This window comes from Halichoerus grypus, chromosome 9 (assembly GCF_964656455.1).
Source record: "Halichoerus grypus chromosome 9, mHalGry1.hap1.1, whole genome shotgun sequence".
Lineage (NCBI taxonomy): Eukaryota > Metazoa > Chordata > Mammalia > Carnivora > Phocidae > Halichoerus > Halichoerus grypus.
Window position 1 is genome coordinate 25,238,064 of NC_135720.1, and position 22,250 is coordinate 25,260,313.

Genomic DNA, 22,250 nt, shown 5'->3' on the forward strand with positions numbered 1-22,250 from the left:
TAGATGTCCAACTCTTGATTTCAGCTCAGGTCATGATCTCAGAGTCATGAGATCAAGCCCCTCATCAGGCTCCCCGTGCAGCAGGGAGTCTGCTTGAGATTATCTCTCTCCCTCTCTCTCTGCCACCCCCCCCAAAGAAAAAAGTGATCTTTAGATACTCAATGTTAAGATTTTCCTAGACACTGATCACTAAAAGTTGTTCTATTATTATAACCCCTTCAACTATGTCAAGATAATAGTAATAATAATAATAAGTAATGGCACTACTATCCAGGAGTCAGTCATCTATTTCTTCGCTTTTGAATGTCAATATCAAGAATTCAATAAAAACCAAATATGTCACCAGATGCCATTGTTGCATAAGTCATGGAAAGGAAAGGAAAGAAGGAAATACACAGAAAGAAGATGAGAGAAAGTGAGACAAGGAGCACAGAATCATGGTGTCAGAAAAGAGCGTGTCATCGCAGAACCCTGGAGGCTTTGGGGCCAAGCAGATCTAGGCTCAAGTCCCAGCTCAGAAACTTCACAAGATCTGGGTTATTCAGCAAATGACTTAATCTGAGCATCAGCCTCTTCATGGGTGAGAAATAACACTCATCTCGTGGAGATATTGTGAATAATGAAGAAGTAAAAGCAACAGGTTTGATCAGTACAGCTTCTAGCCTGGAAAGACACACCTGACGTCACCTGTGTGGCTCCCCACTCTGTGTCGGCACTCTGTCTCCCGCACTCTGTCAGAGGAAAGGCCTCTGTGAAAGAATGGCCATTTTTTTCCCCACTATACTTAGTCGAAATGTATTTTTAAAATTAAGCCAACTTTTCCTTCACCCTAACTTCAAAATAAGCCTCTTAAAAGGTGGAGCTGAGACTCCACACACTGTGCCACAGGGCCCGCATCCCCCCTGTTCTGGAAGCTCTGGTCCACGTCCTGGGGGAACACTATGCGGTAGCGCACAATCAGCTCAGCTCCTGAGCATTTCCTGACACTGAAAACTCACAGGCTGTCGTCTCTTCCCCCATCCTATAAGCGCGTGGCTGATTTGCATAATTTTGTTTTCTACTCACAAAAGTCATGTGTAATCAAGGCAGAACAGTTTAAAAACAGAGAAAACGAAAAGAAACTCCTAAAATTCCACTTCCGGTATTAACATTTTGGAATATGTCCATCTGCTATTTTTCTTCCATGCACGAATATTTATTTCTCATTAGGGTACAATGGTGTCATCCTACCAACACCATTTGGTAGCCTTGTTACTCTGTTCAATTAACTAGAAGATAGAGATACTAGAGCTCAGGGGCTCATCACCCTCCAGGATGAAGTGACAGAGACTGATTGATAGAGAAGTGAATGAATTAGACACCCCCCTACATAATCAAGTCTGTTTATACAGACAGGTTAACTTGGGGATTCAGTCTCCTGACTATGAATCTTCACTACAATCTGTAATCTTAAGAGTGCTTTTGGATCTGAGAAAATACTGGGAGTTTTTTTAGATTTACCTAATTAAATAGTCATTAATGTCAAAGAGGCATAATCTTACATTTATCTGTAACATTCACACATAAAAAAATTTTAAAAAGCTGTCATATTCTCTACTGAAATTCAGAGAGACTGAGTATCTATAATATACCTACAAATACTTGTCTAATAGCTCCATCCGTAAAAGGGAATTAGGTTAGTTTTGTAATCTTGGAGATTGTCATTGTGCCTTGGCTGTTTATTCACAATAAGACAAGGCAATGTGGATAATCAGGCCCAAGAAGGTGACCCAAGTACTGGGTGTGACGGGCCCTAGGGAGCGTCTGGCTCTCAGAAGAGGTTCAGCAGGGCAGAGGAGGCATGGTGTCCAAAACAGGCAACGTCTCTAATCCTCGTTCAGACAAAGCAACTGAGCACTCTGGGAAAAAGGACTGTGTTAGAATCATCTCCGTGTTCCCATGGCCTTTCTTAGAAACTAGCAAATCGTAATAAGCCCAACTGGGAGTTACTGTGTGCCTTTTCTGTTCCCTGTGGTGCTCTAGATAACTTACCTGTGTGATTTCATTCAACTCTCACAAAATCCTGATGAGACAAGAATTGCTAACCACATGGTAGAGATAGGGATTAAAGCCCACAGAGGCAAGTAGTCCATGGCCATGTAGCCAGTAAAGATCAATTCATTCATTCATTCCAACATTTATTGAGCACCTACCATGTACCAGGAACTATCCGGGTGCTGGGGATAGAGCCCTGCTCTCATGAAGCTTACCTTCTGGGAGTCAAGAAAGGGGAAGTCAACAAGGGAAGCAAATAAATACACACGGTAATTCTTGAGAGTATTTATTAAGTGTTAGGAAGACCCAAAAAACACCGTATTGACGAAGACTGAGCGCCGGGGGAGAAGAAGGCTGATTTAGACAGGGTAGTCAGGAAGGCTTCTTCCTAGAGTTTACATTTAGATGGAAACCTGCATGAAGTGAAAAATCCAGGAATGTGAAGATCTAAGGGAAGAGAGCAGGCAAATACAAAGGCCTTGAGGCAGGAACAAGTTTGACTTGTTTAAGAACAGAAGTAAGCAGTAGCCACATTATGTTGATCTTTGCAAGCCATGGTAAAGAGTTGAGATTTTATTCTAAGTGTGATGAAAAGCCTTAAGAAGATTTGAAGCAAGAGAGTGAGATGATCTGACTTATATTTTTTAGAGATAAAAATCTCCGTCAGTCTTATCCTGCTCTTAACCCTAAGGCAATAATGTGTTTCAAAGAGTTGGTGTCTAATTATCGTAGAATAAAGGAATAACAGTGACATCGTTCAAGAAGCAGGAATGATCCCAATGGGGGAGAAGAGCATGAGAATCCAAAACAGATGTAGTCCATAAAGGCAGTCTGCATCTGAAGGTGGATCACTCAGAGGTTTCTTGGTCCCACCTATCACTCAAGGATACAGACCCTAGAGACAATGGACAAAAGCAAGCCACGGGCCAGTTCTCAGATGGGCAAGGTTCTCAGAAAAGGAACAAAGGGAATGTGGCTAACTCAGAAGCCCAGGACGTATGGGTGCTGAAAGGAGACAAAGCCAGAGAAGGAGGCATCAAGATGGGGAACTTGGAGAGCAAAAAAAATACAACTCAGGGACTGACAGGGAGCACCACGACCAGCGCTTCCTGTTCTCCTGGTAGAATTCACTTCAGGAGAATCATGTGTAGAGCTTGGAGACTGACCGTCACGTTCTGTCTGGTATGGGTGGTGCTGCATCACTAGGTGACATGAGGGTGGATTCCACTCTGGGGAAATGAGAAAAGACAAGGCAAAGGAAATTGAAAAGGAAGGGAGCTCCAAGTTGAGCATGATTTTTTTTTTTTTTTAATTAACCTTCTCTGGTTCTTATTAGTCATCTCCTTTATTTTGTCAAGGCATACATTGTGTTGACTTAATAGCCCGTCCTGAAATTTTGCAGGATTACTGAGGTCACAGCTGTCAGCAAATTGAGTCGTGTGTACTCTGTAAACTTAAGGTAATTTTCATAAATCGAAGGAACCTCTTACTCTCTCTTCTTGGGTTTTCTTTTCTGCTCTATTCTCCCTTCTCTTTTCTTTGTCCCTCTAAATCTCCTTTCCTTCATTTTTCTCTTTGCCCCTTCCTCCCTCCTTTCTCCTTTATATTTTTGTATATGGATAGCTAAAATAACATTTAAGAAAAAGCCTGCAAGGAATCAACATGAAGTTGCATTTTCTGTGAGTTTATCTTTCATATTTCTTTAAATATGAGAGCAACACTTGTTCTTCTCCAGGCTTCAGGCACATTTCATATTATCCAAAATTTCTAAACAAACAAACAAAAAACAAAAACCTGAAAATAATTTCTCCTCTGCGGTTTATGGGTCATTTCTGCAAGTTCTTTCATTATTGGAATTTAATTCTCTTAGATATGAAGACATGAAATCATTTAAATCAGTCAGGGGTTCCTTCCCTGACTCTTTTTTCCATTGACTTGTGTTTCAATTTCCCTTCATTAATGTTTATTTTATGCTATTTAGTTTGAAGAGCCTTGCTGGAGAATGTGAGAAAAAAAAAAAAAAGGCAGGAGCTGAGGAGTTCTGCTTTCTGCCTGTCGTCTACTAACATTGCACCATCTGCCCCAGGCAACTGGCCTAGTCCTTCCCTGTTCTCTTCTGGGTAGTAAACAAATTTGCTCAAAGGAAAAAAGATAAAAGGTAGGAAAGAACAAAAGGTGTGCTACAAAGAGGTGGGGAAGGGGAATGGCACCCATTGGCTCAGGGTCAGAGGCTGTTTACCCACTACGGGCAGGCCCCTCAGCCACCTGCTGGCTTCCAGATCAGCTGCAGCCTCTCGGCATCGCTCCCGCCAGAACCGATTACGAGGAAATGGGGGTAATATTGCACAGTCGTTGGCTTTATCTGTGAATACCATAACTGCCGTAGAGAGCCATCAGTCTGAATCATCTTCGGCTTTCAAAACCTAGTTCAAACAGTTCTTCCACTCTGCAACCTTCACTACACAGCAGCCCCCCCTCCCACCCCACCCCACCCTCCACCTGGGTACATGTCCACAAAACTCATGGCCTTCTCTGTGCTGCATCTGGACCTGGTACATGTCTCTGCTCTGAGTCCCATCACGTGATAACATACTATTTTTATGTCTGTCTCTGAGTTGATTGGGATTAGTGTATTACTTCGCTAGGGTTGTCATAACAAATTACTACAAACTGAATGGCTTAACCACAGAAACTTATTGTCTCATAGCTCTTGAAGCTACAAGTCTGAGATCAAGGTGTCAGCCCGGTTGATTCCTTCTGAAGGCTGTGAGAAAGAATCTATTCCATGCGTTTCTCTAGCTTCTGCGGGCTTGCTGGCCATCTTTGAGGTACCCCTGTTTGTCCGTGCTTCACCCCTATCTCCGCCTTCATATTCACGTGGCACTCTCCCTATGTGCATGTCTGTCTCTTCATATAGCAGTCTTTTTATAAGGACACCAGTCAGTTGGGTTCGGGGCCCACCCTACCCCAGTATGACATCATCTTAAATAATTACATCTGCAATGACCCTATCTCCAAATAGGGTACTGAAGGTTAGGACTTCAACATATGAATTTGGGGGGAGCACGGTTCAAATCACAACAATCAGGTTCCATGCTTTATTCATCTCTGCATACCTGATACCTAGCACAGTGCCAGGTCTTTGCCTGAGGTCCAAGGCCTTCAATAATATCTTATTTTAATCTTAAATTTTATTTAATCTTAAATATCTCTGTCACTTTTGTTTTGTTTTAAGTTTTTATTTATTTATTTGCGAGAGTGACAGAGATAGCGAGAGAAAGCACGAGCAGGGAGGAGAGGGAGAAGCAGACTCCCCGCTGAGCAGGGAGCTGACATGGGGCTCCATCCCAGGACCCTGGGATCATGACCTGAGTGGAAGGCAGACACTTAAATGACTGAACCACCCAGGCGCCCTGCTCTGCCACTTTTGGTGTAGATGCTAGCCAAATTGAACATAGGATCGACATTTTTTTTCTGAAAGGTAGAACCATCAGGAAGCCAGAAGATCTCTGATAAGAGAATGGGTCCCTCTGATCTCCAGAGACATCGACGTAATCATCCAAGGCTTGGATAATAACATTCCCCTCAGTCCTCACGCAGAGGGCACTCCACGTGACCATGTACCTTCAGCCCTTTACTTAGCCCATAGAGCTGACCAACCCTCTGCCTGGCTCCCATGACCTACCACATAAAGAATGAGGCTTTTGAAACCTGCCGACCACATTCACTCTGCAGATACCTGCAAAGACAGATCCCCACTCCTCCTTCATTTCACCTTGTCTTCGGTTAGAATCCAAAAACGATGAGATCAGAGATGAACAGGACACAGGGCTCTCTTAAGGAGAAGTGTCTGATGGGGAAATAAAACAGTCTGGTGGGGAAATAGAATGTGGCAAATCTAACAGTATGAGGCCAGGGTGTAGTGGGAAATCAGAGGCCGTGAAGATTAGGCTGGATCTTCAAAGGAGAGTAACAGTGAGCCAGGTGAGGAGATGGGCGAAGGTCTTTCCAGGGAGGGGGCATCACTTTACAAAATCCCAGAGATCAGAGAGCAGCAAGGACTACCACGGGGCTCTCAGGTGGCTGTCCTAGGAGTCTGGGGTCAGGAATCAGATCAAGAGCATCAGGCAAGCCACATTAAGGAGGCAATGACTGAAGAGTTTTAAGTACTGGACTGGACGAGCACTACTAGATTTGCAATTTAGAAAGATCCCTGAACACAAGGATTGACTAAAGGAGGCCTGTGGGGATCCAAGAATATAGGTTGGGAACCCATGACATCTTTCAACAGAGAAATAATCACAGGGACGTGAACTAAAGGTGGACAATGGTGGGCAGAGAGAATCAGCAAGAGGTTGTGGACACTTCCTGTGTCCACACAGATCCCCTGTCATCCTTCGTAACACTTTCTATGTACCCCCTCTTGCTGCATTTGGATTTGAATGCCCACATCCCGCCCCCCCACCTGTGCTTTTCCTTTAGAGACATTGCTTGACCACAGGAGGGGTTTGCCCACAGGCGTAAAGAGCTCAAAGTGACTACAAACTTACTCTCTAATATCTGCCCCCCCACCCCCGCACCGTGACCACCGCTAACCCTTCAAATCCCACAGTCCTCAGCCAGTGACTATAAAATATAAAACATAAAAGCCTAGTTGCTCTGATTCTGCTTGGGACAAATTCCAAGGCATAAGTTACATTTCAAAGTTCTCCCCGGCACCAGCTGAAACCAGGCCCTTCCCTGTCTTTATTTCCCCCAGTCCCCTGTCTTTATTTCCCCCAGTCCCCTACCTGCTTCTCCTGGAAGAACCTCCTTAATAAGTCACTCACACGTGACTCTTTCCCCTGAGATGTCCTTCTCATGAACTTGTCCTAAGACCGAAGCTTTGAAAGCTATTGGGAAAAAAAAAAAAAAATGTAACGTACAGAGCTCAGCAAGTGGTTAGAAGTGGGAAACTCTGATATGAACTGGAAGAAAAACATTCAGTGAAGCACAAACTGTGTTTACAAACAAGTGTTTGGAAATGAAAAGGACAAATGCTATTGAGGTAGAAAGTTAATTTTACACATCTAATTTTTATTCTTCCATTAACTCTCTGTGGGGGAGAAAAAAAAGGCTTTTGATCATTAAATTGCTCAGGTTTTGTTGCTCCAAATTTAGGGCACTGAATAGGGTGCCATGGAAATCCATATCTCCTTAGGAGGATTTAAATGGAATTACCTTTGCATCCAGAAGAGGATTCCTGCCGGCCCCGGGGTGCTGTCCCTCCTTGCCCCACTGCTCACCGTTCCTCCTCCCCATCTCCAAATATTCTTCATGTCCTGGGACTTGGCTCTGCACAGTGTTCTGCACTGGCTGTTATTCTGGTTCCCCTTGCCCTGCCTTTAATTCTGAGCAGTGTGCTTTCTCTTCTTTTGTTTTTTTTTCTTTCTTTTTTTTTAAATTTGTGAACGAACGAAGGTGGAACATGTGATACATTCTATGAAGTCTGAGCTCCTGAGGTCTGACGCCGCAACCCTGAGAAGGGCTTCTGTTGTGTCTTGTGCATGACGCCCCATATTCTGTAAATGTATCTGAAGCATAAGCAAAGTTTGCTATTGCAGTCAAATAAAATTTACAACAAAGTTAACCTGATGCAAATGTAATGACAAGGGTAGTAAGTATTACGTTGTTAGGTGTTAATAAACCAGATGCAGCTCCCATAAATGTCTCTCAATATCTAATTTTTACATAGACTAAGTAAATAGGTTGCCTTTAAGCTTTTTTTAGAGAGGCTGTTACCAGCATTCAGAAGACTCAACAGCTTTCCAGTCACACACTTGGTTTAAACAACAAAGTTCCCAGATTTTACAACCAAGTAACCATTACCCAGCAATATTTGAGAGTCTGCTTTATGTCAAACGCTGTACAAGATGCTATAGACACGAGGAAAATGGCAGCACAGTGTCTTATAGACATAAGGAAAATGGCAGCATGGTGTCCATCATCAAGCAACCTGGGTTCTCTAGTTTTCACGCCCAGCTCCCAACAGCTAGGACCGACATTTCTTGGGTTCTGCTCCTACCCTTCTGTCTCCCCAGTTCTCTCATTACCAGACTCTCCCCCTCCTCAGAACAGTCCCTGTCCACCGCCTCCATGGTGTCTGTCCACAAACTCCAGGCAAAGGCCTCAAGTCCATGGAAACTCCGTCCTTTAGTTCATGGCTTCTCTGCTAAACCAAGGGTGTCTACAGAATTGTTACTCTGTTCATCTCAGGATGGAGTGGACACACAAAAAAAGAGACGAGGCACAGTGAAAAAGGGTTGGTCCTTAGAGGTGGGAAGGACAGGGTGAGAGGTGGTAGGGTAATGAGAATGGCAAAGAGATAGGATGGGAAAGTAAAAGGTCAGGTGGTCGCAGAGACGTGAGCTTTGCCAAGTTCCCCCTGGAACCCAGGAGCTGTCCTTACTGGCCAAGGTTACCAGGGTTCTTCTGAGAAGAACTGAAAGGAATCTAAAAGTGAGGGCCAAGATGATAGAACAGTAATAGTAGCATGTGTTCAGGGCTTGCTATGAGCCAGAGACCATACCGAGCCCTAAATTCATTATCTGTTTAATCCTCACAGCCACACTCTGAAGGAGTTACTACTGCCATTTAGCAGATGGGAAAACTGAGGCTAAAAACCATGCCCCGAATCAAACGCGTAGTGAGTGTCAAAACAAGGCTTTGAAACCAGCTTTTCCTAAACTCAAGTCAAAATTCCTAACTGCTTCACTCTGCTGCCTTCATAAAAGACACGCAGGTCTGCCCATTTTGCTTTAACTTATACCAAACTACAGCATGAATGTTGACACAAAGAAATGGCATCCCTTTCCTTATCGTTGGCTTTCTGGTCTCAAAATAAAATTAAGGAAGAAATACTTTTTAAATAAAAGGGAATTAGAGAGAAGTAAGGCATCAATGTAAATGAGATTTGATCAAAATATAAATGGGAAGATGAGAGGTACTGAAATCAGGAAGGACATCACCTCTGGTGAAAAGGACTCAGAAGGCAGAGATTGGAGATGTCAAGCTACATGTTGCTAAGCTGGTTCTTTTGCCAAGTCTGGTCATATTTATATGCAGCCAAACACAGGCAAACAGAGGCTGCATCCAGAGGTTCTTCATGCTCCCCTGGGCCCCCGACCGCAGACCCTGGCACAGGCCCCTGCTGAGGAGCTTCCTGTGACTCTGGAGGCAGGCAGGAGAGCTGCACTCAGCTTTAGGGGCGAGAGGAGGCATCCCATGAAGAGAAAACACCATCGTTTCTCCTTGTGTCCCCATGTTAAGACCTGTTCCAGGAGATGCACTACAAGGACGGATGAGCCCGAGACCTAAACTTTTAATACTTGTCCCCCAAATTCGTTATCCTTCTGCTGAGAGGGAAGGATAATGACTTGGACTTCACATACACCCATCCCTTTGGGACAGAGAGATTGAGAAAACTGCACTCAGTTAAGTAACTAATTTGTTAAGTAATTTCATGGATAGTCAATGGACATTCATTCAAAACTTCAAATACCATTTTTGGCTCAGCACGTGTGCCACAAGGTCATTCATCTTCCTGGTGAACTGGAACCCAGAGCATTGCCCGGAACCCAGGCGTGCCAATGTATGAATTGTCAGCACATCACTTGCAGGGACAGTCACATTCACCAAGTTTACAGGGTAGATATATAAACCCGAGGGCAATTTATTTATGTGGAATGAGCAATGACCTTCGCAGGGACTGAAAAGTTTTCAAGTTCACGTGGCTAGGACATTTCCTGTGGTGGGCACACCTCTGTAGAAAACCAAATCCCACTGCAAAGTTTGCCTGGGGCCCTGAGAAACCAAATGAAGAGAGTTAGAGAAGCAAATACTTAAAGGCATCAGTCTGAGATGGCCAGATGCAACCATCTCTCAGAACAGAGGCCCTTTAGCTTGGGTTCCCTCTCCCTAGACGCTTGCTGCTTGGGTGTGTCGACAGGCCCTGGCCAGTTGGTGTCCGAGACTTTTTTTTTTTTTAATGGCTAACCAATGCTTTTGTCTTCTTCTTTTCTTTTTAAATAATATATTATATCTGTTATCAATCAAAGCTTAGAGGCCTACGAGCCATGCTGTCTTTTTTAAAGTCACTTACATTCTCAGCTTTTCTCATTTGTTTCTTTTAAAAGTAAATTCTCTGACAATCTTACTTTACTCTTAGAGAAAGCCTTTCCAAGCTCATAGAAAAAGTTTTACATAAACCCTACACATGGACAACAGTGCGCATTTTAACATTATTGGTGAACAGAAAGAGGATGAGAGGCAGAATAATAAGACCAAATAACTTTCCCTGGGAAACCAAGAATTCAATCCTGGCAGAATATATCTATATTGTATAGCACATTATTTGACTCATTCTTTCATTCCAAAAGCATTTAGTGAGAACCTGCCGTTGGCTGGCCATGTTCTAGAAACAGTGCAACAGTAATGAACCAGACTGACAAAGTGGCCGCCTCCACGGACCTTCAATTCAAGTGAGAGGCAGGGAGACAGACCGCAAACAAAATAGAAAATAAAAGAAAATAGCAGGTAGTGGCCAATGTTCTGATAAAAATAAAACGTGTCTTACAGGGCGACCAGGCCGAGTGGTCAGAAAACCTCACGAGGTAATGACGTATAAACTAGGACTACATAACAGGAAGGAAATAGCTGCAATCAGTCTGGGAGAAGAGCTTTCCACACATCGGCTCCATCTGGTTCAAGGCACATGGCGGTCTTTATGCTAACCGTCTTTCATTAATGGGACTTTCACAAAGAATTCTGTAGGCAGCAACTGCATTGCAGATATTCTCTCTCGAACACTGAGAAGAGAGAGCCTAAATGTCAGATGCTTTTTGGTTCCAGGACACCATCCTTGAAACCTCTAACTGTCGAGACAGAACAATTTTCACTTTATTCACCTAACTATTCTACACGTGGTAGATGATTAAGACGAGAAAAGAGAACTGTACCCGATTTGGCTGCTTTCCTGCAGCTCAAGCTCTCCTTCCCCAACCAAGAGCCTTAAAAACCTGGCAGGATGCCAGCACAGTTCCAAAGCCTTTATGCTAAAGTAGCGATAGTGACCAGTGTCAGTACTCTCATCTAGGCATTGAATTTTCTGAGCAAGGAGAGACTTGCTTGGTTAGATGTGAATCCTCTTCATGACCTCTCTCTCCCCGTGACGGCACCAGAAAGATAGCAAACGTCATCAAGTTTGGGCACCATCCTTTTGATAGGCAGTCTTTCCTCCGCTTCTCACTCTTGACTTACAATAACCAAGGTCACGTTTCATTCTCGTTTCTCACATGGGATTGTAGTGGCCAAGAAAGAAAACAAACACTAGGAAGAAAACGTAGCTACAGTTTTAGTGCCCTGACTTTGTTATGACAATGGTATTTAGTATGGGGCCGAAAGGAGCGCTGGTGAGGGGACAGGGAGTGAGCATTTTGTTGTAGTCAGTCCACATGGTAACAATGTCTTAGCTTGTGGTTTGTGGGTTTCCTTTGGCATATTCTGTCCCTCTAGATACTTTGCTGTTGTTTCCTAATTTAAAACTCACCATTTTAAAATGCTCTATGTTTTCCTACTGAATGTAAGAGAGGACCCAAAATATTCTAGTTTAATAGCAATTTGTTCTCAAGACATGCAAATTCATGGATTAGGAGCATACTTCACAAACATCCCACATCATGTCACTTGTAGTCAGGTTTTAGCACGTTATTCTCCAAATACATTCCTGTTGCATTTGTGTGATGGAATTCGCCTTACCCAAACATCTCCAAGTGTCTCCATAAGTGATATTCCAAAGGGAATTAGCCATCACCATCAGAATGAGAAAAACCTTATAAAACCAGATACAGACCATAGATTTCCACGCCTTTCCTTACACTCACCCTTCACTCTTACATAACAAGATATAACTTTGTTTACTCCAGCTGTAGTGAACTGAAATTTTACTGGGACTACACTTGCATTTCCTTCCGTTATATAAGCCATCCTTCTCTACTTGTGTGCCTCTCTGACTTCTCCTTTAACAGCTAGGACTGTGGTAAGCAGTGGCAGAGGGTTTCTAAACCGCCTCTGGAGTGCTTAGGGCCTGACTTTCTATAAGAAGTAACAATGGTTTGAATATTCTTTCCCAAGAACTGCAGAGGAAGTTCCTAATATTTCTTGCATAATATCGAAATAATCAGGTAGATCACCTCAGTCAAATAACTCAATTATATATTTAGCAATTAAATAAAAGTGGTTAAACCTAAAAATCTCCAAACATACATCCTCAGTTGGTCTTTATCTGAATCTTCAACAACTTAGTTGCTTTATAAAAGATCCAGATTTTCTGCATAAGGCATAGATGCAAAGATTTCAGTATTAGAGAATTTTGAAAGCCATGACAGAATTATTAATGAAATGTATAAAATTAATATCCAACTTAGATATGTAGACATCAATTTAGAGTATCAGTATAGCTTTGATATCTCCGCTTGAGAAACTTTAAAACTATTTGGGGATATTGCATTTACTTTCCTTTGCTTCGAGTGATTTACTAAGACCTTGGGCAAGTCAATTTCCTTCTGAATACCTCAACTTATTTCCATTTGCGAAACAGGTCTCTAAACAGATCTGTCCATAAGGTTCTGAAATTGCTTCAAATGGAGTTATGTAAAAAGGAAGAGTCTCTGTTGTTGTTTTTATTGAGTGATTCCAGAAAAGCACTTTCGATGACCACAGTCCAATCTCTTATCAGACACTGGAAGATATTGTCAACACGACCAGGTGTTGGGTAGGTCTATCTACCAGTTTGGGTAGGTCTATCTCCCTAGCTACTAGTTTATTAGCACATTACTTGGAGAAGCCCATCAACTCTTTCAAAGGGAGTGATATTTTAAATGGAAATTAAGTAACCCATGTGAGTAAGTGGAGCACCTCACTGAATAAGAAAAATACTGGGCAGCTTGTACCTGATACTATGTTCTTGCCTTTGATCCCCAGCTACCTGCTGTGGTTCCTGACTGAGCTCTACTCTGTATCTCAAGTATCTGGCTCCTCCCCGCCAGAATGCTTCAAGACGCTTACATGTGTGAAGCCTCTTTACCTACCCAGCCCTGCCATGATGCTGCCTTTTGGAGTTCACTCTCCCTTACCCAGAAACTTAATAAACAACTCAAATTGTGGATCAAACATGGGTGTTTTTTTTTATTATTTAACTGATGGAGTTTATTCCAATTAATACAGTTCAAGACATTATTGTGCTCTCAGGATATATGTATTTCCCACATATTAACAAATACTGAAAGAGTATCTACCATATACTAAGCACAGACAGTAAGTGTCTCTCCCTGGTCTGTATCCATGTAACATTTTCTATCTTTCAAGTGGGTTTTATCTTACTCTGTCTTATCCATTGAGTATTAAAGTAGGCAGAATGCCAAAATGACCCACAATGACCTGAACTCTCATATAATTCCTTCCCCTTGAGTGTGGGTAGGACCTGTGAATATGGTGGGATATCCTTCCCATGCTTAGGTCATATTCTATGTCACAGTTGACCTTATCTGACGTCCTCAGTGAGACCATAAAAGGGACAGGTAAAAGAGATTTGAAATGTGAGAGGGATTTGACCCAAGGGGGGATTCTCTCTGATGCTGGCTTTGAAGACGAAGAGGGGCTCGTGGCAAGGACCTGAGAGTGGCCTCTAATTGCTAAGAGCTGTCCCTGGCAGCCAGGAAGAAAACAGGGACTCTGTCCTGAAACTTCCTGGAACTGAGTGAGTGAGCTTGGAAGAAGACTCCAAGCCTCCAGATAAGAACTCAGCTCAGCCAGCACCTGAAGTATGAGACCCTGACACAGAGAACACGGTTGAGCCACGTGACTGCTAAATTACAGAACTATGAGCTGAAAAATAGCTGTTGTTTTAAGCTGCCAAGTTCATGGGTAACTCGTTACACAGCAATAGAAAATTAATATAAGCGCCATATCCCATGGCTAGACTGTAAACTATTTTAAACCAAGCTTTTGTCTACTTCTATATATCTCCTAGATATCTTTTGGAAATAAATGCTCTGGGTTGACAGTGAGAATCACTTCCTATGTTTCTTTAACTGGCTTATATAGAGAGCACTTAAAAGTCCTACTAGTACAGAATCATTCCTTTTAGACCTAGATTCTTGTTCTGGTTTCAGAGAGACATGGATCAACTTTTTCAAGAATAAAAGAAAAGGTCTTTAGTGTTTCCGAGTCCTGTAATAAAAAAAAGAGCTAAGAGGCAAGGAACCCGAGGGCTTCTGAAACTTGTATTTCTTCCCCATGATTGTTTTGTTTCTCCTGCCAGTTGTGACATTATATAGGAGGAACACTAACAGAGTTTTCAAAGACTCAGGAGTTAATTGGACGTAAGAGTTAGCCAACTGGAAGTTAGCCAGGAACAAAGAGGGGGAAGAGCATTCCAAAGAAAAGGGATATTTTGTGAAATATGTGGAGAAAGAAAAAAGCAGACCTGTTCAAGAACTCCCAGTATTTCAGTATGACTCAAATCTAGTGTAGAAGGGGGAAGGGCAAGTTCTGGGGCATGAGAAATAAACAGGAACCAGAAGACTTTGACTTTTCCTCTGGCTGTAAGACCATCTTCTAGTGCTCTCCAAAGCCCAATAATGTGTCTACTCTGGTGTCAGGTAAGAGCTAATGAGCTTGAGTCCCCTCATGGGTGGGTGATCAGCGCAGGAGTTTCTTGGGCTTTTGGTGGCCTCACGAGAATGTCTTACTTGGTCCAAACAGCACTGATCAAAATCCCAGAGAACCATTCCCAAGTGAAGCCCTACCATGAGTGCCTTCTATCTTGGCAAATGGCAGGAGATAAATAGGTTTAGATTCCCAAGATCTGCCAGAAGGTCAAGAGCAGGAGATAAATAGGTTTAGATTCCCAAGATCTGCCAGAAGGTCAAGAGCAGTAATGGGTTTCAGGGTTCCCCAACCTTAGAAGAGTAGAAACATGGTAACAACATGGAGAGCTTTCTTTGTGTCCAACTAAATTACCTATCAGTTCTATTGGACAAATACATCAGGAGACAATCCATAGATGCAAGACAAGTTAACTTATACTCACTCAGAAATTATTCTCACCTAGAAATTCTTCTAAATTAGCCCAGCATGGATTTACCTAGTTGTGTGTAACAGTGTTAGCATTTCCATTTTTCCTAAGGAAAACCTACAATTTCACCGAAGAATAACTCTTATTTCTATGTTTACTTCGAGAGATAGTGATCTTTCTTACAAGTTGATATTTTCAAGGGCGATTAAACTGCTCTTATCCTTCAAAGAAAGAAGCAGATTTTTTTTTTCTGTGGTTTTGATTTCTAAATAAGGTTCTGCTCCTTGCTATCGCTAATGTGGAACAGGGCTGGGGAGGATGGAGTTAAGGTGAGTCCAGGCACAAAGCAGGCAAGGGGTGGAAGAAAAAGTAGCTTTCTCTCCAGAGAGGTCTTTGACATGGAAATGTGCCTCCTGAAGATAATGGGGAGGGGAGGAGCCCTGCTGGTGCAGGGGTTGAGGGAGATGAGCCCCAAAACAAAGGACATATACCTCCCCAAAACAAACAGTAAGAATGAAAGGATTCACTGTTGTGCTCCTCACAACCTCCTCAAAGGAGAGAGAAGGTGACGGAGCACTTGCTCCGCATCAAGTCCTTCAGAAAAGATATTTGAGGCTACACTCTCAAATGACAGCATCCCGCACACAATTAGCACAGTGTAAAGCTCAGGTAAGTTGGATTTCTTACTTTTCACATTCAGATTGTGAATAAAGGGGGCCCTGAGAGGCGAAAAATAGACTTCTGTTATTTTATCAATGGTTAATCAGTGAAATTCTAGAAAGAGTTTCCCACACTTCGTTCCACCCCACTTAGGATTTTCTGGCTTTGACCGGCTCCTTGTCACTGCTGTTTAAATTATACTGTGGCCTGCTGTTTCTTTCCTTCTTCAGAAGGGGCCCAAATAATGTCAGTTGATGAGCAAACACGGGAACCTGCCTGAAATTTCCTCACCTTCTCTTGTGTAAGTGTAACTGTTACTTATGTTGTCGGTTTAAAAGTCAGCTTTGCAGAGAAAAAATTATCACAGCAAGTACAGGGGCCGTGGGTCATGGAAAGCCAAGGAGGGCAAAAGCCTGGAAGCTGACTAACCCTGGGACATTATTGATGGAAAGTGTTTAGGATAGAACATGACACATACTAAGAACAGATTCTTCCAGCATGCACCCTCCACACCCCCACTCAACACCACTTCCACTGAAATCATAGGCACCTTTATAGGGAATGGGATAATTCTCCAAGTGTTAGAAGTTCAGTCCGTTTTCCCCTTCCTCCTAAAGGAATATTGGCAGGAAGATAGGGGAGGGGTGGTTTGTGCAGGAAGCTGATTGGCACATGGAAGTGCAGGGAGGGGGCCCCTCTTCAACTTCTCCTTTTCTGGATTGTTCAGTCACTCACACTCCAGGATCCTTCTTAGGGAAGGAGAAGGAAGGAAGCTACCCCATGCTTTCTGTGCAAAAAAACGAAGAGACCACAATAGAAGGCAAAAGGGAAATGAGGACTGCTTTATTTCCCAGATCTCCTCACATTTATGTAAATCAGATTCTAAGGGATATCTGGGGAGGCTCTACTTTAACCACTTAGCTGCTGTGGATTTTTGGGTTGGTGTCTTTCTTATTTTGAAAGCTAAAAATGATTTTCATTGATAGAAAAAAATAAATACACGCACACACTTTCTTATATGCAGTAAACCCCGTATTTCCTCCCCAACAGAGGCGGCCAAGGTTAAACCTGGTTCAACTTCCCAGTGTGCATGTGTGATGTGTATAGTTGATTCGGTTTGGCTCCCAAGTAGAGATCATACTGTACACGATGTTTGTTACATGCTTTTGCACTTAACAGCATTTCATGAACAAATTTCCTGCCAGTAAATATTCTTCTATATTTATTTTTAAAGGCTGCATATGAATTAATCTTTCTGATGCTGGATAACCCCTCCTCAGCAGAGTTGAGAGGAAAGCATCAGCAGCATTTCTAGAATCCCCTGATTGCTTTTTCTCTGCCATTGACTCCCCTGAGTCAAGAGTGCATTCAGGGTGAGCACTAAGGCAAGTCTCCGCTCCTTCAACCTCATCCTCTGTCTGAGGTGGGAAAGGAGGCAACCATGTGTCTTTTGCCGAGGAGGGGCCCGTGATATGGGAAGGCCAAAGGGTGCCCAGAGAAAGGGCTCGGGAGACATGAACCATAAGAACATCCCACACTCCTAGAGGTGTGTTGGTTATTTTGCTCCCACTGACACTTAACCTATGATTCCTTTCCTAGGTCCTGGATTATTATTAAAGCCCAAAATAGATCAAGATAAGCATTTTACAGTTAGATGTTGACTGCAGATGTCTCTGTTATCATGACCTTCATATTTTCAGTGTGGTCTAGACCACAGATAAGTCCAATTCAGAATGCACAGGAAACAGTGAAGAAAAATTGCTTATCTCTCCGTATTTTCCTCTTTTCCTGGTCCTGAACAAGGACAGCTGCTTCTCTGTTCACTGCCGTCAGCCTCAATTTGCCTGATGCCTTTTCCCAAGGTCTCAAGGCAGCATACAAGGCAACCTAAGCAGGTTGGGTGCAATGTAAGAAAGTATAAATAAATTAATTAATTAACCAATTATTTAGTGATAGATAGATAGACATAGATGATCAAACATCAATTACAACTAACTCTGACTACAGAACTCAACTGACCCTATTACATTTCCAAGTTGCTTTTTGAAACTAATGTATCTCAGGGGCAACCTCCTATATTATCTCAAAGTCTGAGGCATATTCTAGAAGAAATCAGTCACGAGAAATAAAATATAATAAATGCTGTGGTAACAACTTGATTTCTTGCTTTGCTTACTAACTGACAGGATTACGTTCCCTAGGCAAATAGCTGAAAATAACTCCAATATAAATAATGACATAATTATATAGTATAATAACTTTCAAATCCACTTCTTATTGTCTCTTCTTACCACTGCCTTACTAATAATACATAACATTATTGAGTGCTTACGGTTTGCTAGACACCGATCTAAGGGTTTTACACATATCAATTCATTTAATCTTTACAGCCCAATGAAATAGCTGCTATTTTGATCCTTGATTTATAGAGGAGGAAACAGAAGCATAGAGAAAGTAAGAAACTTCCCCCAAGGTCATGGCTTGGAAGTCCAGGATTCTGTGTCACATCATGAAGTTTCCTGGGTGCTCTGCTGCACCTCTCACTAAGAGTTGGCTCTTATTCCTCCTCCCCTTTCCTGATTGATCTCCCTGCCTCCCCTCTCTCTAGCCCACCGTTACAGAGCTACCAAAGTTGTTATCCATATGCAACATTACACCATGTCATCACGCCTGTTTAGAGGCCATCAATGATTGCCTTTCGTCTCCAGAACAAAGTCCGCCCCGCTTAGTGTAGACCCCAGCATGTTTCCTATTCTCACCTGAAATGTCCTTTCAATGTCATTGTCATCCCATCACTCACTGCACACGTTGTCCACATTTTCTTATCTCTAAGATTTTACATAACATTCTCTTCTTCAATATTTGTCACTATTCGGAATCTAGATGAAATTCTAGCTCCTCCATGAAGCCTCCCTCTATCTCAAAACAAGAAACAACTTCTCACTCCTCTAGGCGCCCCCTGTACTTCATTCATTACTTATCGTCTTTATTTTTGTTTTTATTTTTCTTTTTTGCCACTTTCACTATGACTTTTTAGGTGCTTATCTGGATTACAGCTCCTAAAAGTTAAAGACCCTGGTTTGTGCAACTTTAAACTTAACCATCCCTTATAGTTCCTTGTGTACAATAGGTGCTCAATACATGTTTGCTGAATGGAAATTCCCTTAGATTCTGTATGGGGCGAGAATATCCTGTTTGCCACTTGGGTCTGTTTTAGCCCACGGAGCAGGGTGGGAAAAGTTTGCTGCGGCCAGGCAGGAAGGAAAATTCCCAAAGTTGGGGGAGACCATGACTCAAAATATAATGTCACTGAGTTATCAATTGTGGTCTTATATTTCTGCTGCATGAGTAAGAGGGGGAAACTTCGCTGCAGATGGCATGGCTTTTCTATTTCCACCTCCTGTTTATTCCTCTTCTGAGTGGCTCCATCATGATTAAGCCTAACCGACCACTTACAAAAATGTCTCCCCATTCCCTGCAATGCATATTGGCTGCTGCAGAAAAAGCAGATTCAGTCATGGCCCCATCCCTCTGCTCCTTCTACCTGTCCAAAATTCTCTTTGCTCCCATGAAGCATTGTCTGCAAGGGCGGCCAGCTGCATGGTATTAGAAGGAGATAGCACGGGTAACAAAACATTTAAAGAAGAAAACAAAGAAGAAACAAAATATTAAAAATACTGGGCATGGAGAAGAAACAAAAATTCTAAAAAGTGATTTCAAAAGCAAAAATGAAGGGGAATGGGGCACCATCTAAGGAAAGAAAGAAAACCCACTCCCCCTTTTTCTTCCTTAAAATAGTATTCTGGCCTCTGCTGAAACCTGGAGCACTCCATCTGCCTTTACTTCCTAAACCACACTTTCTAGGATGTAGCAATAATAAAGACTGATATCCCCAGGGCGCCTGGGTGGCTCATTTGGCTAAGCATCTCACTCCTGATTTCAGCTCAGGTCGGGATCTCAGGAGCCCCACATCAGGCTCCGCACTCAGTGATAGTCTGCCTGAGATTCTCTCTCTCCCCCCCCTCCTCCCACTTACGCACATGCACCCACTCTCTCTCTCTCTAATAAATAAATTTAAAATCTTAATAATAATAATAATAAAACCCTGATATCCCCAATATCCCAAAGAGTTGAAATGCTTGCCTCCAAATCACCAAACAGCTTCATAAAGACCCTCATCTGCCACTTAGATAAGTTCCTACATTTTATTGCTTGGTCATGGGTCAACTTTGCATTGATATTGTACAGATTAATGGAAAGAATGACACTGCTTCCATTAAGACAATATACCCTTTCCCCACTCCTTCTTTACCAGCATAACATGCTCCCCTAATTTTGTCTTCTGTCAACCATCATAAACAGTAGCTTCACATTATACAAATAAATTTTAGTTCATTTGAATGACACTAAGATAGTCATCATAGATAAGATGTAGAAAATCTCAACTACAATCTTCACATTTATGCAATCCTCCTGGCATAGGTTCAAAACATTAACGGTTCTTTCCAGCAATTCTTTTTCATCACTTTACTTTAACCTAGGGACTCTCTAGGTCTTGTTTCAGATCCTGCAAACTAGTACATTCCAGTTCCAAACCAAGAGTGAGGTATTTCCTTAAAATATTTGGAGTGCTTATGTCAGCTAAGTCTTTACTAGTTGAAGGGTTTTGTTAATATGTTCTTTCTTTCTTCCTTTCTTCCTTTCTGTCTTTCTTTTCTTATTATGACCATCATATTTTCCCTCTACATCATCAAATTGATTGATCTTTCCTAAGGTCTATTCCTAGAAATCTGATTTTCTCCCCACTCCTTCCTCCAGAGTTTGATTCTAGGTATCCCCTAAAATCTGTTATTCCATTGTGAACTCATGAGTCCTGGTTAAAATCTAACCAAGTGAAATTCAATTTAAAAAATAGCTAGAAATGAAAAATACAAACAACTGCACAAACACAAGATGGGGGCATAGCTTATAGCTACACAACTAAGGAATACTGGGTGATTTTACTTCTTTGCGTGCACATTGACAGGCCACAGTATGATGAGCCTGATGAAAAGCAGTGTGCTCTTATGTTATACTCATGAGAGCCTCAAGACTAGATTATAAGAGGGAAAGTTCTACTTTCCTCTACATTTTTCAGAAGTTACCTATAATATTGTCGTTTGGTATAGGTAATACATTTGAAGAAGTATAAAGGTAAACTAAAGAGTTCCCTGTGCAGAGAGTAATGAGTAAGAAGTAACAGATAAATTGTTCTGAACCAGGTGGAGTAACAGGGAGCAGATTTGCCATCCTGCCCAAAAACAAAACCCAAAAAACTAGATAAAATATATGACACAAGTTTTTAAGACAATGGACATCAGGCAACAAAGGACAGTGATTTTTGAGAGATGATAGGGGAAAAAAAGGTAAATTCTATGATTATTCCTGGTTACTGTCTTGAGAGCAATATCAGGTGGTGGCTCAGGGTATAGAAAGCCACATGAAACTTGACGGACACCCTGAGTTGAGGATATAGGACTGAGATTCAAAGAGATCACGGTAGCTAGAGTTCACAGAACAAAGTACTAGAGAGGGAAGTGATAAAAAGAAAGAAACTCCTGGACCTTCAGATGTTCTTCAAGTACCCAGCAGACTACTAACCAGATTATACATATGAGGAAACTACTTGATGTTGAGGAAAGAACCATCTGACAGGATTAGAGCAAACAGTTTCTAGTGTTCATAGTTGGCTAGGAATAGGACCTGTTCTCATGAACCAGACTAGAAAATCTTAGAATTTATAGGGCATGGGCAAATTCAGAGGGTCCTGACTCAGTAATAGGGAATAAATAACCCTAGAGTAAATGCTACTCTGGTTCTAACAGATCTTAAAAGAAAGACCAAATAGATGCAAACTGTTTTCATATTATTTAGCTGCATCCCAGAACAAAGTTCAAGAATATTTTTAGGAATATAAAATTATGCAGCACCCAGGAAAGTAAAATTCACAATGTCTGGCATTCAGTCAAAGATTACTTGATATGCAAAGAAGGAAAATAGGACAAAACAAGGGGAAAACTCCATTGAAACATTCCTAGAACTAATGACAGATGTTAGAATTAGGAGAAAAGGACACTGAAGCAGTCATGATGAATGTATTCAACACGCTAAAAAGAATTTATGTAAAGGCATAACAAACTTTAAGAAATGAGAACTATAAAATGTCTTAGATAAAAATACAATGAATAAGATTTGCAAACTTGTAGAAATAGCAATAGAAACTTCCCAAATGAAGCACAGAGAAAAAAAATAATTAAAAAAGAAAAATATAAAGTGTATAACATTATCACAAAGGTCAGGAGGAGTGAAATGGAAGTATATTATATTAAAGTGTTCATATTATTTATGAAATGGTAAAAATCACTTAAAGGTAGACTGAAATAAGTTAAATTGTATACTATAA